The sequence below is a fragment of the Triturus cristatus genome, chromosome 9 (assembly GCF_964204655.1).
Source record: "Triturus cristatus chromosome 9, aTriCri1.1, whole genome shotgun sequence".
Classification (NCBI taxonomy): Eukaryota; Metazoa; Chordata; class Amphibia; order Caudata; family Salamandridae; genus Triturus; species Triturus cristatus.
Window position 1 is genome coordinate 532,653,692 of NC_140592.1, and position 17,173 is coordinate 532,670,864.

Sequence of the window (17,173 nt, forward strand, 5' to 3'; positions counted from 1 at the left end):
ATGGGGGAGGTGACGGGCATTGCTGTGCAGCCGGAGGCGCGGTGTTGTCTCCTGAATGTCTGGGGGCCCACTGACCTCGATGAGGCGCGGACCCAATGGGTGACTCTGGGTAACATGGTCGCTAAGAGGGATATCGCGCGATTGTGGGGCTCCTCGGGGCCCCCCACACTGACTGCGTGGAAAGAGAACATGGACTGGAGCATGTTTAGGGAGAAGACGGTCTATTGCTCTAGAGGCCGCCCCCGGAAGTGGCACGCCATCTGGGGGCGGTGGAATCAATACAGGGGGGGAATATGTCTTGCCCCTGATCTGGAACCTCCCGAGGAACAGCTTTCCCCCTGACCTTCTTTCCAGCACAGTCTGGTTTATGAACTATTTGGGCCTCTGCTGTCCCCCTTCTTCCTCCTTACACTATCTTGTAACTGGATGTATGGCGTTACAACGCATGCTTTTACACCGCATGCCGTTACAACGCATTTTTTACACCGCAAGATCTGTTACAACGCCAGCCTTTACAACGCATGCTTTTACAACGACGTACACTAGATGGAGTGCTGACATTAGAAATGTATAATTTACTATTCTAACTCCAGTCCACGTTGCAGTAGGGAAGGTGTTTGGATAGTAAAACTACACTATTTCTAATGTTAGCACGCCATCTAGTGCATTTCGTTGTAATGGCATGCGTTGTAATGGCATGCGTTGTAACAGATTTCGCGTTGTAATAGTTTCGTTGTAATGGTAGTGCGGTGTAAAAGTTGCGTTGTAAAGGTTGTTCACCCTTGTAACTGGTAGATGAGTGGGGTCCGGCCTCCCCTGGGGGCTCTCACCATGGTTTTTTAGTGTTCTTGCCTTGCTGGGGTTTGCTGTGATTTTTTGTGTTTGCTTAAAATTGAACCTTTGCACTTCTCTTTGTACTGTACTGGGGACGCATCACTGTTTCTAATTATCGATGCTGCCGAACCTCCGGGTTGTCGGCTGAATAGCTGTGTCCTGATTTTTAAATAAAGGTTTTTCAAAAAAAAAAAAAAAAAGAATACAGTGAACCGACCGGGGATACTGCATTTTTGACAGCATTGGCATGGGAATTGAAGAATGTGGTAGGCCGCAGCCATTCTATCCAGGTGCGGGTGGACAAACCTCAATCCCTGGAGTAGGAGTAGCTCCGAATGTAGCAATCTTATATGGCAGCTGAATGGAGAATAGAGACAGATCCTACTGTGAGGACAGACCTGAGTGACCCTCACAAAGAAGAGGCGATCTTGACTGAGAAGCTTTGATGTCTGAACTGTTCAGCTTACAATGCCATAACACACTCTGAGGCAGAAAAGTATGGCCGCCTCCTGGCCTAGACTCTTTTGGAGGAAAATGCCCCACCCCAGCTCCGCGATGTGCTGAGCAGACTTGTGTATTGCCAACAGGTGATCTGTCAGACATCGTTTGATTTTATGATTGCCTGTGTGGAGCACCCTTTTTAAGGGCCCGCAGCGCCGAACTCCCTATACTCCTGGCCGATCTACGCGAAGAGAAGGAAGGCCTCATTTCCTACAAGAAATTAAAGCTGATCTCAAAAACCTGGCTTCTGGTGAGACTCCAGTCCTCAATGGCCTACCCATTTAATTCTACAAAGCCTATTCCATATGTCTTGCCTCCAAGCTGTCCTAGCTTTATCAAGAGGCCCTAGATTCTGGGTCTCTCCCTCCGTTGTAAAGAGAGGCTGCTGCGCTGGTTTCAGTTCTGCAACCCCTTAAGGACCTACTTTGACTCTGCATTCTATAGTTCGACAGCATTATGAAATTCAGACTACAAAATAGTGAAGTCTTAGCTGACCTGCTCTGTGGTTCACCCTGACCAAAATGACTATATACCGAACAGGTTAACCTCTCTCAACATCTGTAGATTGTTTATGGTCATAAACGCAGTACCGATACACTGGTTATATACGCCCACCTTAATGTTTGGTATTGAAAAGGCATTCAACACACTTGATTGGTCCTATCTCTTTGCAATTCTTCACAAATTTGGTTCGGGCCCTGATTCATCCAAATGGTCTGTCTATTTTACACAGCACTGGTGGCTAGGATCGAGCTCAAGGGGTGTGTCTGACCCAATCGCGATGGTAAGTGAACCTGCCAGGGCTGTTGCTCTCCCCTGCATTAGCCATGGAGAACTTTGCTGCCAGAATGCAGCTGTAGGGCCAAGCCTGGAGCATCCCCCTCCTTGGCCTGCAGGTCATCTTCTGTACACCAATGTTGTTCTCCTTTACATGAGAGATGCCTGGGAGGAGTTTGAATTAATCAATAATGCAGGTTCTTGAAGCCTTCAGAAAGCTCTCAAGCCTTATGGTCAATTGGGAAAGTCTTACCTTTTTCACTTATGTTGGGATACTCCCACCGCTAGTAGCCTCGGTGGGAAATATGGTCGAACAGCCATTGTAGAGTGGCACTGTCGCCTTTTGGTTTTCCTGGTTGTCCAGTGAGATCTGAGAGTCCTGCATTTCGAAGCCTATTATCTGGCTTCCCAATTACAATGGCTGTCCATGCGGTTGGCTGGAGTGTCATTGGATCAGACCTGGGCGACCACTGCTCCCTTGTCCTTGATGATATTTATAACTTACCTGTCCCACAACGTGTTTGCCGAGCGGGACATCCCCACTGGTCGAGGTGGCGTTACACTTCCTGGTCAGACTACGTATACTTACCAAGTGTAGGGCTCCTTCCTCCCAAAATATTCCGCTATTGGTCTTCCCGACCCGCACTCTCATCTGGGTGGTCGGAGATCGGCACCTTGGTTGGTGGCTTGTCTTGACTCTTTAGTTGGTTTATTCAATAATAATTTACTGCAAACGTTCCAGAACTTGAGAGATGATTATTCTCTTGAAGGACAATTTCTGACCTATGGCCTACTCACATACATTTTACGCTCCATCTGGGAAGTCGTTGAAATGGAACCGGCTGTTAATCAGCCGACAAATTCTCTCTATATGACAATCAGTAGACACTGTATGAGTTGGCTGTATCGGTCACAAAGTTCCCATTTGCATGTCTCACTACAACAACTGTGGGAACCATGGGAGACAGATTTCCAAAGAGTTCTTTGTGATAAAGAATGAGCTAGAGCCCCTGAATACCTGTGCTCAGTTTCTCATAACGCTCATTCCACTAATTCAATTATTTTTCTATACTGAGTCTTTCTTTTCCCAGCCCAGATACAGTATATTTTTCCAGGGGCCTTAACCTCTTGTCTTTACTGCACTGAACACCAGTGGACTTCTATCACATACTATGGGATTTCTCGTCCTTCACAGAGTACTGGCCTCATGCTTTTTGGGTGTTGGCCAACTTTACAGGACTGCCTCTTTGACCCATTTGGGAACATTGTGCACTAGGAATTTCTCTACGCACTCACTGGCATAAAGTGGATTTATAGTTCCTGGACTTGACTCTTTTTCTAAATATAATGGCAGTTAAGTCGGTGAATGTCTCCAGCGGTCCCTTCAGTAGCGATATGGTGCACAGTGACTTTGTGATGGACTCAAATGGAAAGTAAGGCCCTCCACAGAGAGGAAAGTAGAGGATTTTATAGAAACCCAAATTGCGACGGACTGAGATGAGCTCCGGATGACATTGGTTGATGACACCAGGGACTACACTCTGGCCCCTGAAGGAATAGTCACTCACCTTAACTCTGTCCTGTCTCCTCATTTTTTTTTTTTAAACAGACTTTTATTAAGTTTCATGTAAATACACACACATCCCCGCCGCCCATTAACTGGGCGATAGCGAAGATCAGAAGGAAGTACCACCAACAGCCCATCAATCTCAGCCTAGACCCCCATCCAAGGTCCCCTAAAGTATCCACAATTCCCTCCTGCCCGCCTTACATGTACAATCCAATGCAACAGAGTGGAATAACAGTCCCCCCCCCCCCCACCCTCCACCCTCCCGCTCAATAACTTCCCCAACACAGCCCCTCCCCAGCCACCCTCAAAAGCATGTCGCCAGCACTAAGCTAAACAATAGAACAGATATGCCTCGCAGACCACCTCCCACGCTCCCCAACACATGGGATACAACAATGAGTCAAACAGGAACATCAGGAGAAACCACCTATCCTGACCCCATGGTTCCAGGGGTCCCCCCCGCTCCACCCTCCCTCTTGCGATGGAGAGTCGCTCAAGTGCCCCCTGCTTCGTCCCTCACCTCAGAGACCTCCTCACCATCTTCTGGAGGATGTTTTAGCAGCTCCAGGAGTGCCACCCATGCTTGCGCCATTTCCTGAGATCTCTCGCTGCCACTGCGCCGGGCCAACTGTAACCTATAGTTCCCTTCACTCTCCGCCCACTTCACCATCTCCCTGTTCCAGCACTCCAAGCTAGGACCCTGCCTCGCCTTCCAGTGAGAAGTAAGTTTTCGCTTAGCCAGGATCAACCCCAGGTCTATAAACCGGCTGGTAACCTTAGTCTTGGTAGTGTGCGGAAACCAATGCAGAAAGCAAAGTCCAGGCAACATCACTAGCTCTCTCTCTGTCACAGTCAGCAGGGCAGTCATCACCTCCCGCCAAAAGTCTCCCACCCGCGGGCAGTCCCAGATCATGTGCAGAAAATTCGCCCCACCCTGGGCACAACGGGGGCAATCACCCGACCCCCTAAAGTACTCAGCAATTTTACTGGGGGTGAGGTAGGCCCTATGGAAGATATAAAATCGAATGAGTTGGAACCGTGCATTTCGAGAACATTTCCACGGCCTCTCCACAATCGCCTCCCAAGCTTTTTCTGCGATGGGTTCCCCTAGATCTGCCTCCCACTTGAGACGCAGCGTCGTCAGCGGTTTGCGCATGTCATTAGTGATCCAACGATAAAGGCAGGTCACCGCTTTAAAAGTTCCCGCCGCCATCACTACATATTGGAAAGCGAGAGACGTAGCTGGCTCCACCAGCCCACTGTGCCAATGCTTCCTAATGGCTGCAGCCAGGGCAGCCTGCAAGAGAAAATCCCCCCACGGGAGATCATGGTGCTCACAGAGGTCCTGAAAGGGAAGAAGACCACCTATGGCCGTGACTCCCGCTGCCTCCCAGGCCAGCAGCTGGTTCCAGTCTCCCCCATGAGGCAACACCTCGCACATCCGCAGCGGGATCTCAGGAGCATAAGGGGCCCCCCCCACGTGTCCTCCTGACCAGACACGCCCAGCATTGTCGGATCGTTCCCAACTCCGGCGACAATATAGCACCTCTCAGCGGCGCCCGTAACAGCACGCAGGACAGGAGGTGCCAACTCGGATCTGACCCATCCTGTTCCTCCGGCCGCCTAATGTGACCCGCCACCCATTTCGTGAACCACTGAAGTTCCGCAGCATGATAGTAAGCCTCAAAGTCCAGCAACGCAAGGCCCCCCTCCGCCCTGGGCCTCTGCAGGGTAGCTAACGCCACCCTCCGTCTGACGGTCCCCCAAAGAAACCCCGTAATTAAAGTGTTCAGCTGTGTGAAGAGTCTACTCGAAATCCTGACGGGGAGGGTCCCAAAATAATAAAGAAACCGAGGCAAGATGATCATTTTCACCAAGGCAACCCTACCAGCCACCGACAACGGAAGGGTCCCCCAAAAATCAAAGCAGGATTTCGCTCCCCGCAGCGCCCGCCCCACGTTAACCTCCAGCAGGTCATCGGGATCATGATAAATTTGTGTCCCCAAATATGGCAAACACCGGGGCTCCCACAAGACATCCCCTATCCTTGACCGATCCAACTCACCCCGTCTGACTGGGAACAGACAGGTCTTATTCCAATTCACCCTGAGGCCCGCCACCCTCCCCAAGGTCTCCAGCAAGAAGCGCGCTCCTCTTAACGCATCCCCAGTATCCGGCAAAAACATAAGGAGATCATCTGCATACAGCGCTATGTTATGTACTCTTCCCTCTACTATGAGCCCTGGGAAATACCGTCCTGACCTGGCGTGCGCCTCCATGGGCTCTATTGCCAGAGCAAACAATAAAGGGGATAGCGGGTAGCCCTGTCTTGTTCCCAGAGCGACCATGCAGGCGTCAGAAATCAGCCCCCCGTCCGGACCCGTGCAGTGGAAGCACTGTAAAGCAGTGCCGTCCACTGCACGAAGCTTTCTCCCAATCCGAACTCTCGCAATACATTAAAAAGATAGGGCCATTCCAGGCTATCGAAAGCTTTTTCGATATCAACCGCAAAAATACAGGCTTCTTCCTTGTCATTGGAGTTGGACCCCAAAATACGTAGGAGTCTGTGGACTTTCATCACAGTATTGCGGGAGGGAATAAACCCAGCTTGGTCCACATGGACCAGTGCCGCCATATGAGTCATCAAACGACTGGCCAAGATGCTGCTTAAGATCTTGTAATCGAGATTGAGCATCGCTAAGGGCCTATAGGATGAACGATCCCAGGCGGGTTTACCCGGCTTAAGGAGGGGGACTATGAGAGCCTCTCGCGTGGAAGTAGGGAGGGCACCTTCCCGATGTTCCGTGTTACAGAGCGCCATCAAGTGGGGAGCAAGAGCATCCGTATAAGCTGCATAAAATTCAACGGGGAGCCCGTCTGTCCCCGGCGTTTTGTTCCTGGCTATGCGCTTTATGGCGCTGCGTACCTCTCCTACTTCAATATCGCGGCCCAGCACCTCGGCGGCGGCAACCTCAAGTCGCGGCAACTCCGTCTTAGGCAAAAAGTCCTCATCCCCCGGCGTCCCAGGCCCCAATCTACGTCGATATAACTCCGCATAATAATGCAGGAAACAAGTATTAACGCGCTTCTGGGTGAGAAATGCCTCCCCTCCTGGTCCCCTCAGCTCGAGTATCTGTGTACCCCTACGCGCTGGGTTTGCCAGCCAAGCTAGCAACGCCTCCGCCTTATCCTGCTCCACATGCGCCTTATCTGTGTATGCCTTGAAGTCAAAGCATCGCAGCCTCTCAAGTTGGACTGCAAGAGCCTCTTGCTCCTCAAGCAACCCTGCATGCCTGTCCGGGCGTTCCGGGTGCTCCCTCTCCTCCTCGCGCAGCCGCTGCTCCGCCTTCTGCACATCCTTGAGCAGCACTCTACGGGTTCCCACCACCTCGCCTTTACAGCGCCCCCGAATTACTGCCTTGAACGCGTCCCATTCCACCACCCTAGACGATGCCATTCTGGTGTTAAGTCGCCACGTGGGGATGGCAGGACGATCTCGTAGCCAATGCAAGATTGTCAACAGTGGATTATGATCCGACGCCGTCCTAGCTAAGTATTCACTATGGACGATTGCCTTGTGGACATCGGGGGAGCTAAGGATTGAGTCCAACCGAACATGTAAGGCATGTACCAACGACAAGTAAGAATAATCCCTGTCAGCCGGGTGATGTGCTCTCCAGGTATCTGTCATCCCCCACCGTTGCTGCCACTCCTGCCGCACTTTAGCCAACCGATGGACCGGAGAATCCGAGAGAGGGGGATGGGAACGATCCAGCGAAACATCCATAATACAATTAAAGTCGCCACCCAGAAGCACCAAGCCAGTCAACCAGGGGGCCAGTTTGCCAGAAAGGCATGCAAAAAAGGAGGACTGATCTAAGTTCGGAGCATAGATACTACCTAAAACAATATCCCTACCATCTAATCGCCCCGCTACCACCACATAGCGACCATCCCGGTCGATCACCTGCCCAGTGCTCTGAAACGGCACCCCCGCTCGGATCCAAACCAACACGCCCCGCGTATATGCCGAGTATGTGGTACAGAACATCTTCCCCCGCCATCTCCGTTGCAGTGCTAGCCCCTCCTGCTTGTCCAGGTGCGTTTCCTGCAACAATGCTATCTGCACCCCCCGCCGTCGCAGATAAGCATGAATCGTTTGTCGTCGAGCCATGGTGTGCATCCCCCTAATGTTCCACGATATACACTTAATGCCTACGGTGGCAGCCATAACACAGCACTATAAGCACTGCTCAGTTCACCTTCTGCTGCGACATGCTTGGCCCCACCCTCCCCTCTCCTTACCCCAACATCCCAACTCCCCGACCTCCCGCACCCCAGGACAGGCACCCAAAAACTAGTCCCCATCCAAACAACCAGAACAGTCAACCTTGCCATCATGGGTAGTGAAGCGTGAGCCGACACAAGAGACCCAAAGCCCTCCCGGCTCTCCCCCGTCAAGTGTGAGTGAACCAACAGGAGCCCCCTCAAGAACCCCCCCAATGCCATTCCATTGAAAGCAACACCCCTCAGCTCCCAGGCCACATCCCCCCCCAATAAGCAATCCTGGGCGGCAGTACCAGCACGTCCCTCACCCCCAGTCAGGCCCCAATCAGCCAAACAAGTCCACTGGTTGCGGAGTGACCTCTGGCAGTTCATTATCGGAGTCTCCGTTCGTGCTGGAAGCCAGGGAAGATCCGGACCTCTCCAACCCTCAGCTAGAAGCAGCAGAAGCCGGCCTGGAGCCACTGTGACTGATCGCCACCACCGCCTGTACAGCTCTGTCGCGCTCAAGGCGACTATCCGGCAGTGGCAAGGACCCCGGCAGACTCACGGCAACAGGGGATCGCCTCTCCCCGACACTCCCCGATGGACTCCGCCCCGGTCCCGCCTGTCGCGTCTCAAGCCAGTGCCACGCCTCCTGCGGGGTGGTGAAAAAGAGGGTACTGGAGCCATCCACCACCCGCAACCGTGCCGGAAAGAGCATCGCATAGGAAATGTGGAGTTGTCGTAATTTCCGCTTGAGAGCAAAGAAAGAGGCGCGCTGCTTCTGGACCTCCCGGGTGTAATCCGCAAAGAGCATCACCCTGGAGTTAGTAATCTGCAGGTGTTGTTTCTCTCGAGCTTGCTGCAGGAGGTGGTCCCTGTCCCGGTAGTGCAACAATCGGGACACCATGGGCCGCGGAGGTGCTCCCGGCTTAGGAGGCCTAGCCGGAACTCTGTGGGCTCTCTCCAGGGTGAAAAACGGGGATAACCCCTCCGGCGCAACATCAGATCGAAACCAGTCTTCCAGGTATCGGACTGCGTCATTCCCCTCCACCCGTTCGGGAACACCCACGATGCGAAGGTTATTCCTGCGGGAGCGCCCCTCACTGTCTTCCGGTCTCAGCTCCAGCACTCACACCCTGTTCGCCATCTGTTCCAAGGTGTGCTGCAAGGCGGTCATCCTGTCTGGTACCTCCGCCATCGTCCGCTCATTCGCCGTCACCCGTTCCTTTAGCTTCTTGTGGTCATCTTTTAATAAAGCCAGGTCCACACCTATAGTGTCTATCTTGGTCTCGAGGGCCTCTTGGGACGCCGTGATGGCCTGCATTATGTCCAACAAGGTAGGACCGCTCGAAGTCTCCACCCGGGGGGTGTTCGTCACAGCGTCCTTGCCTTCAGACCGATGCCCCCCATCTTCATCCTGTAGGACAGCAAAGCCCCGCCTCCGTGATGTTCGACCCATCGCAATCACACTCCCAGTGGCCCCGGCCTCCAGGCGTCCTCCACTCCAGCAACTCCCAAAAGATCACAGTCAGGGCAACTTCAGTGTAGCACGAATATGGAAGCCAGCTACCATGGCACCAGCAGTCCAGAAGCATCCAGGGGCAGAACCCCGTACTCTCCAATCATAAGTGTGAACAGGGGCACTCCACACAGTCCGCACTTCACAGGGTGCAATCAGTAGGCCACCAGCGCTCCCCAGATCTCCACTCCTCCTCGGTCCCCTGTAGCGCAGCGACGCTCTCCTCGTGCAGCCCCCCTAGCACAGCCGCCCTGGGGAAGGCGCCTCCAATCCACACGCCGTAGGCTCAAAGCATCCTGCCACTCCTCCAGCGCCCGCCTCCTCTACCAGCACCCCCATAAGGACCCCACTCGCACCACCAGGCAGTCCTGTGCTCCCCAGGGGTAAGGAGTGGAGGCAAGCAATGAGAACAGCAAGGCCCCAGGTACCAGCAGCTCCAGTGGGCCCACGGGCAAGTTCCGTCACCAACAGTAAGGCCCACTGCCAGATAAGGGAGCCTCTCGCCGCCAGTCGGCTCCTGTCGCCTCCAGTCTGCCGTGCCCCCCCACCCGAAAGCGTCCGTCAGCACAAGAGAGTATAATTTATGAGGGGTTCCACCCCCTCCGCGCCCAATCGAGAGGAGGACATGCTAATCCTGCAAGACCCTCAATGCTCTTGGTAACCTGTTTCCCAGACACCACCACCTCCACCATGTAGACCCAGAACAAATACTAGTGAGAGCCCTCCATGGCACCACCCCATAAGTTCGACCATGGTGAATTTCACTTCTGGAATCCCCTACGGTTAGACTCGATTTGGTTATTTTTCTGTATATTTTTATCCTTTAGGTAGTATACAATTGACTCAGAAATATTAAGTGTTTACCTACAGTATTTTTATTATTGTACCTGTGCTTCAAGATTACAATCACACATGACAATCAGCTACCTTTTGCTTGAAACTGTCTGATATTATGTCAATGGTGTATCACAAAATCCTCCCGCAGCTGCAGATATTGTTATGCTAACAAGTTATTGTTTATCCTGCCGAAAAACCCTATTGGAAATATATATATATATATATATATATATATATTACTCTCCAAAGCGTCCAGATCTTAGGGAGGCACACGACAGCTTGCATCTCTTCAACCCTCCTCCAGCACTCCCGAATTCTCTCTCTGATGCCGACGCGTTTCAAGGTAAAGACCTCTTCTTCCAGGGCAATATGTACAACTGGAGCGCAGTGAGTACTTTCCTATTGGCTCAGTGCTTTTAAATTGATTGGCTTAGTGCAACTTCCTGTAGGGGTGCATGCTAGTTAAGTACAACTTCCTGTTGGAATGCATGCTGGGATATTGAGTCCCAAGGCAAAGTACAATTATTTTCCCTCAGTGGGCCACTCGCGCTCCTGTATTTTAAAACAAATCAATCCCCTATAGTAGGGTCTGGAGCTGCCTGGGAGGAATCCTCTTCCTTTCTGGCTCGCTGTGCTTCTCTGCCTGGATGTAGTTCCTGGCTCCGCCTCACTTCAAATTAGTGATGGTGCTCTCCCCCACGGCAGGACAGCCGCGTTAACATTACTCTCCAAAGCGTCCAGATCTTAGGGAGGCACACGACAGCTTGCATCTCTTCAACCCTCCTCCAGCACTCCCGAATTCTCTCTCTCATGCCGACGCGTTTCAAGGTAAAGACCTCTTCTTCCAGGGCAATATGTACAACTGGAGCGCAGTGAGTACTTTCCTATTGGCTCAGTGCTTTTAAATTGATTGGCTTAGTGCAACTTCCTGTAGGGGTGCATGCTAGTTAAGTACAAATTCCTGTACTTTGCCTTGGGACTCAATATCCCAGCAAGCATTCCAACAGGAAGTTGTACTTAACTAGCATGCACCCCTACAGGAAGTTGCACTAAGCCAATCAATTTAAAAGCACTGAGCCAATAGGAAAGTACTCACTGCGCTCCAGTTGTACATATTGCCCTGGAAGAAGAGGTCTTTACCTTGAAACGCGTCGGCATGAGAGAGAGAATTCGGGAGTGCTGGAGGAGGGTTGAAGAGATGCAAGCTGTCGTGTGCCTCCCTAAGATCTGGACGCTTTGGAGAGTAATGTTAACGCGGCTGTCCTGCCGTGGGGGAGAGCACCATCACTAATTTGAAGTGAGGCGGAGCCAGGAACTACATCCAGGCAGAGAAGCACAGCGAGCCAGAAAGGAAGAGGATTCCTCCCAGGCAGCTCCAGACCCTACTATAGGGGATTGATTTGTTTTAAAATACAGGAGCGCGAGTGGCCCACTGAGGGAAAATAATTGTACTTTGCCTTGGGACTCAATATCCCAGCATGCATTCCAACAGGAAGTTATACTTAACTAGCATGCACCCCTACAGGAAGTTGCACTAAGCCAATCAATTTAAAAGCACTGAGCCAATAGGAAAGTACTCACTGCGCTCCAGTTGTACATATTGCCCTGGAAGAAGAGGTCTTTACCTTGAAACGCGTCGGCATGAGAGAGAGAATTCGGGAGTGCTGGAGGAGGGTTGAAGAGATGCAAGCTGTCGTGTGCCTCCCTAAGATCTGGACGCTTTGGATATATATATATATATATATATATATATATATATATATATATATATATGTATATTACCTACTGGCGGTCGCCAGTAGGTAGTTATAGTTAGGACCACGTTTCCATAGGAAAACCTCAACATTCTATTTTGAATAACTTTGGCGCCGGTCGACGAATCCTCGCGAATTTCTCAAAATAGGTGGGGCGCTACGCTCCGCTCCTACCCTGAAAGTCTCGGGGGGATCCGTCAAGCGGGGGCTGAGATAAAAGGGGGGTCCCAAAACGCGTTTTTCCCATGCATTTTTCCATAGGACCTTTAGAACGAGCTACAGCCCGAACGGCTGAACAGAATTACTCAAAATTTGGCAGAGAGGTAGTCCCTAGGTCAAGGAAGTGCCTTTTGTAGGTTTGGTGTAAATCTGTTCAGTAGATTCTGAGAAAATAGCCTTTAAATCAATATATATATCTGAGCCCGCTTACGGTACGCTTACCGTACGCTTACGGTAAGCGTACGGTGGCGTGCGCGAGCGCGATTCTGATTGGCTCTTAGATCTTAGTAAACATTCGAATCGGCCGAAACCAGGAAGCGGCGGCCGCCATTTTCTGTGTTTCACTCTGAAAAAAAAAGAGTGAAAACAAGAAAAGGGGGCAATGAGGAGAGTTACAGACCCCCTTACATTTGTGAGGGGGTCAAAGAAGGACTGTAAAGTACAAAACAAACATTTATTGATTTTTAAAAAAAATCACGGGGTACGCTTACGGTAAGCGTACGGAAGAAACATGGCGTGCGCGAAGGAGATTCTGATTGGCCCATAGATCTTAGTAAACATTCGAATCGGCCGAAACCAGGAAGCGGCGGCCGCCATTTTGTGTGTTTCACTCAGAAAAAAAACAGAGAAAACAAGGAAAGGGGGCAATGAGGAGAGTTACAGACCCCCTAACATTTGTAAGGGGGTCAAAGAAGGACAGAAAAGTACAAAAAAAACATTTATTGATTTTAAAAAAAATCACGGGGTACGCGTACCGTAAGCTTACGGTAAGCGTACGGTAAAAAAAATAAAAAAAAAAAAATGAAAAGCAGATTTAATACTTTGCTCTTCATATGTCCTCCATGTGCGCACGGTGCGCGAAGCGCATCGTGCGTTCATGGCCCATCTAGCGTAATGTGGGCACGCGGTGCGCGAAGCGCACCGCGTGCTCACTGTGCGCGCACGGTGCGCGAAGCGCACCGTGCGCGCATGGAACGAAATGCGTTAAGTGGGCGCGCACGCCACAAATGGCGTAAAGTAACTTAGCATTTAAAAAACCGTACAAATTCACTGAAAAAACCATAGGTTTCACACATGTTATAGTTAGCTGGACATTTTACTGATAAAAAACCAATGAAATTCCCCCGTTATAGTTACTGTAGGCAACTATAACTCACGCGACCGTAATCCTCTGCTGATGACATATGTGTCTTTATGAAAAAAAAATATTTGTAATATATGTATAGCTAAAATTTAATGGAAGAAGACATGGGCAAATAAGTGTCTAAATACAGTATTAGCATCAGCAGAGGATTGCGGTCGCGTGAGTTATAGTTGCCTACAGTAACTATAACGGGGGAATTTCATTGGTTTTTTATCAGTAAAATGTCCAGCTAACTATAACATGTGTGAAACCTATGCTTTTTTCAGTGAATATATATATGTATGTATATATATATATATATATATATATATATATATATATGTATATACATATATATATATATATGTATATTTTTTTTTATGAAAACCCTTCAGAAAATGTTGTTATATCTAACTGTGTACCATTTTTATTTGGGTTTAGTAACGAACAACATTGTCAAGTTATGCTGCCTATCAGTGCTTAAGGTGGGGAGCAGAATGGTTGTAAAAATAAGAGAGGCAGACTAGATTAATATGTACTTTTTTCAGGGGGGAAACCAGGCCAGTGTTGTGATTGTTTGCCCAAAGAGTTTATAGCATTCAGAATTAAAGCCTGTTATAGTGTTTTTAGAACACGGTTACATAGAATGCCAGAACCCACTATAAGTACATAAGCTGATCAAGCAGGCAATTGGAAAGTTAAACATGACTGGTTAAAAATGAATGTAAATTAATTTGTGATGAAGGTTACTACAGAATGTAGTGGACTTCTCTATAACAGATGTGCATCATCTGACTTTTCAGCATTGCAATCTGTCATGACCAGTAGATTGTGATGTCATACTTATCTGATAGAGGCATCTAGCCGCAGATTACTTAATTTAGAATATCTCCCCAGGTGTCGGACTGGATCCGGAAAATCTTTTTTTCCCCAGCAATACCTCTGCACGCCGGAAGGTGGCGTCGCTCGGCTTCGTCCTGACGTTGTCCACGGAAGTGACGTCAATGGAGCCATATAAGCCCTTCCTGGCGTGCCGACTTCAGTTTTCTTCTTTTTCACGTCCTAACGCGGATCCAGGAAAGAAATACCTCTGGCCTGTTTTTGTTATCTTCAGGCCTTTTCGACTCCTTTTTGTGTTAAGGAACTGTATGTTCGATGCCCTTTGTGGACTTTAAGCCGTGCCGTACCTGCTTGCGACAGATGTCAGCAAGGGACCCTCACGAAATCTGTATGTGGTGCTTCGACGAGCACCAAGATTCCGTGGAGTGCGAAGCTTGCCGCCAGCTGCGGCCGAAATCCCTACGGGAACGTCGCATGAAGCTGCTGTCTGCCCGGATGTCCCGAACGGACCCCTCGCGACACAGATCTCCTCCAGCGGAGACGTCATAGGAGGACGTTCCTGTTCAGGGCAGGTCCCGGGACCGTCGCCATCATTTGCCTAACTCAGATAAGCACAAACGGAAGTCGCGGAAGTGGTCAGCTTCGCTTCGACATCACGTCGGGGTCTGCGGCTCCCGGTCAGGACCTCAGGAGTCACACCTGGCATGCCCCCCGTTTAGGGGTGCCGGGGTGACTCGATCTCAGATGGAGGACTACTGCAAGGCCCTGCAGTCCTTTCTTGCTTTGCCCCCACCCCCACCCCCCCCCCCCCCTCCATGGCGCGACTTCGGGCCCCACAGGGGGGTATGGACTCCCTGCGGCGTCACTGGAGGTAGCTGAGGCGCGTGCACGACACCGCTTCGTCGCACTCTCTCCCCGCAGGTTTCCAACTCGGGGGATTTTGAGTCGACGCCGGTCTGACTCCGGACGGTCGAGGCCTTTTCGGAGGTCACCGACGCTGGCTCGACTCGGACGGTCGAGGCCTTTTCGAGGTCGACGACACTTGCTCCACTCAGCTCCACCTTTTCGGAGGTCGCCGACACCGTTCAACGCCAGTACCTCTCTGGCTTTATTGGTGGAGGATGTGGTCCCAGTGGATTCCCCACCCCCTGAGTCATTTCAACGCTCACCGGAGCGGGTGCCAGTGGGGCTTTGGCCTACTCATCCTTTTGCTGAGCCTCTGTTAGGTGGCCGGATTAGCTTGCGTCCGTCACCTACTGATGACTTGCTGTCACCGCCTCGCGGGGCCACGTTTGTTAGGGCTGTTTGCAGGGCTGCAGACATTTTGAGGATGCAGCCGCCCTCAGTCTCTAGACTTTCGGAGCCTTTGCGGGATCTTCTCCACCAGTGCGCGGGGGACATGGAGCCACTGTTGCCATTTGTGGAGTCATTATTTGACATCCTTCTCGGGACGTGGGCGAGGCCCTCTTCGGGGGACCCCGTGGATCGTGCTGTGGCACATCGCCATCGCACGGCTCCCGATGACCCTGCTTGTTTGACCCTCCATCCTGGGGCTGGAGGACATGTGGTTTAGGCAGCTCTTTCTACCACTCCTGTTCCGTTGCATGCTCCCACTCGGGAGTGTCGGTGGTTGGAGTCATGTGGCCGCGATGTGTTTGCATCCTCCAGCTCGGGACTCCGGTCCCCAAACATGTTGTGTTTGCACTCAGGCTACATTTGTCCTTTGGGACTCTGTCAGGCAGCTCCTCCCCTTTTTGCCAGAGAGCTCTCGTGCCGATCTGATCCGCCTAATGCCTGATGGCCTTGATATGGCGCAATTTTCGATTCGGTCTGCCATGGACACCACTGACTCTGTGGGTCGTGCTATGGCCAGGTCGGTTGTCATGCGCCGCCATGCGTGGTTGCGCGATGGCATTTTCCCAGAGCATGTTCAGGAGCGGCTAAGAGATCTACCATTTGATGGGGTCACCCTTTTTGACGCCTATGCTGATTCGGCGGTCAGGCGCCTCCTGTCTGTGTTTGATTGCCTTCCCAGATTTTAATCCTCTTGGAGGGTTTTTCGTTTTGTGACGGTGCCGTCACTTTCTTTTCTATTACCCGTTGTGGGTTACAGAGGTTCTGGGTGGTGTGGCTGTTCAGCCGTGTTATTTCCTTATTCTGGTACAGCTAGTTAAGCTGTGTTTTCCTTTCTTTTGAGCCTCTGCCTACGAGCTTGTCTCAAGAGGGACCCTTCTTTTGTAGACTCCCCTGTTTAGAGTTTCGTCACTTCACGTATGACAGCAACATTCCTGTCTCTTTGTGTATATGTCGTAGGTTCTACACGCCACAGGGGTGCTCGCATACTAAGTTCTTTTTGCCCTAGTATCAGGCCTTCTTGCTCACTCTCTCCTTCGGATAGAGTCCTCTGTGTTCCTGGCTTTGCAGGTTATCCCCTCACAGTGGTACCTTTTGTTACGTTTGGCTGCATGCCTACCTACTAAGCTTTTGCTCAATGGTGGCTCTTCTGTCTCTGTGGCCCTAGACTGGGTTCGGCCCTTCCACAGTTGTCACATGTCCTAGGGGGTACACATTTGATGTGTGTTTTTTCTTACACACATGGGCCTCCTGTTGCGGCTCCTGTTCTTGGCTGAACAGTCTTCGGACTGTCCCCTGTTTCATTTTGGCATCCACTGTGGAGTATGTTCAGGCGTTATGCTCTACCGTTGTCATGTTGTTTTGCCCCTTTGGGGCTTCATTCCTCCCCTCCTGTGGTGATAAGCTGGGCCTGGCTTGTCATATCTTTTGTGCTGCAGTCGTTACCTCCTTCGAAATGGGACATGACTTGGCAATTTGTTGGGCCCTTGCTTGCAGCAGGTGCTCTGTGAGCTCCCTTCAGTCCCTCCGGCTACTGGGTGCTTTTCAACTTCCTATTGTTTCTCATTCCAAATGAT

General features: G+C 51.0%; 1 protein-coding gene across 1 annotated transcript in view; it reads left to right on the forward strand.

Moving 5' to 3' along the window:
- Positions 1-17,173, forward strand: part of ATG2A (autophagy related 2A) — a 2,561,659-nt gene that overhangs the window by 1,556,673 nt on the left and 987,813 nt on the right. The gene's annotated exons all lie outside the window — the stretch shown is intronic.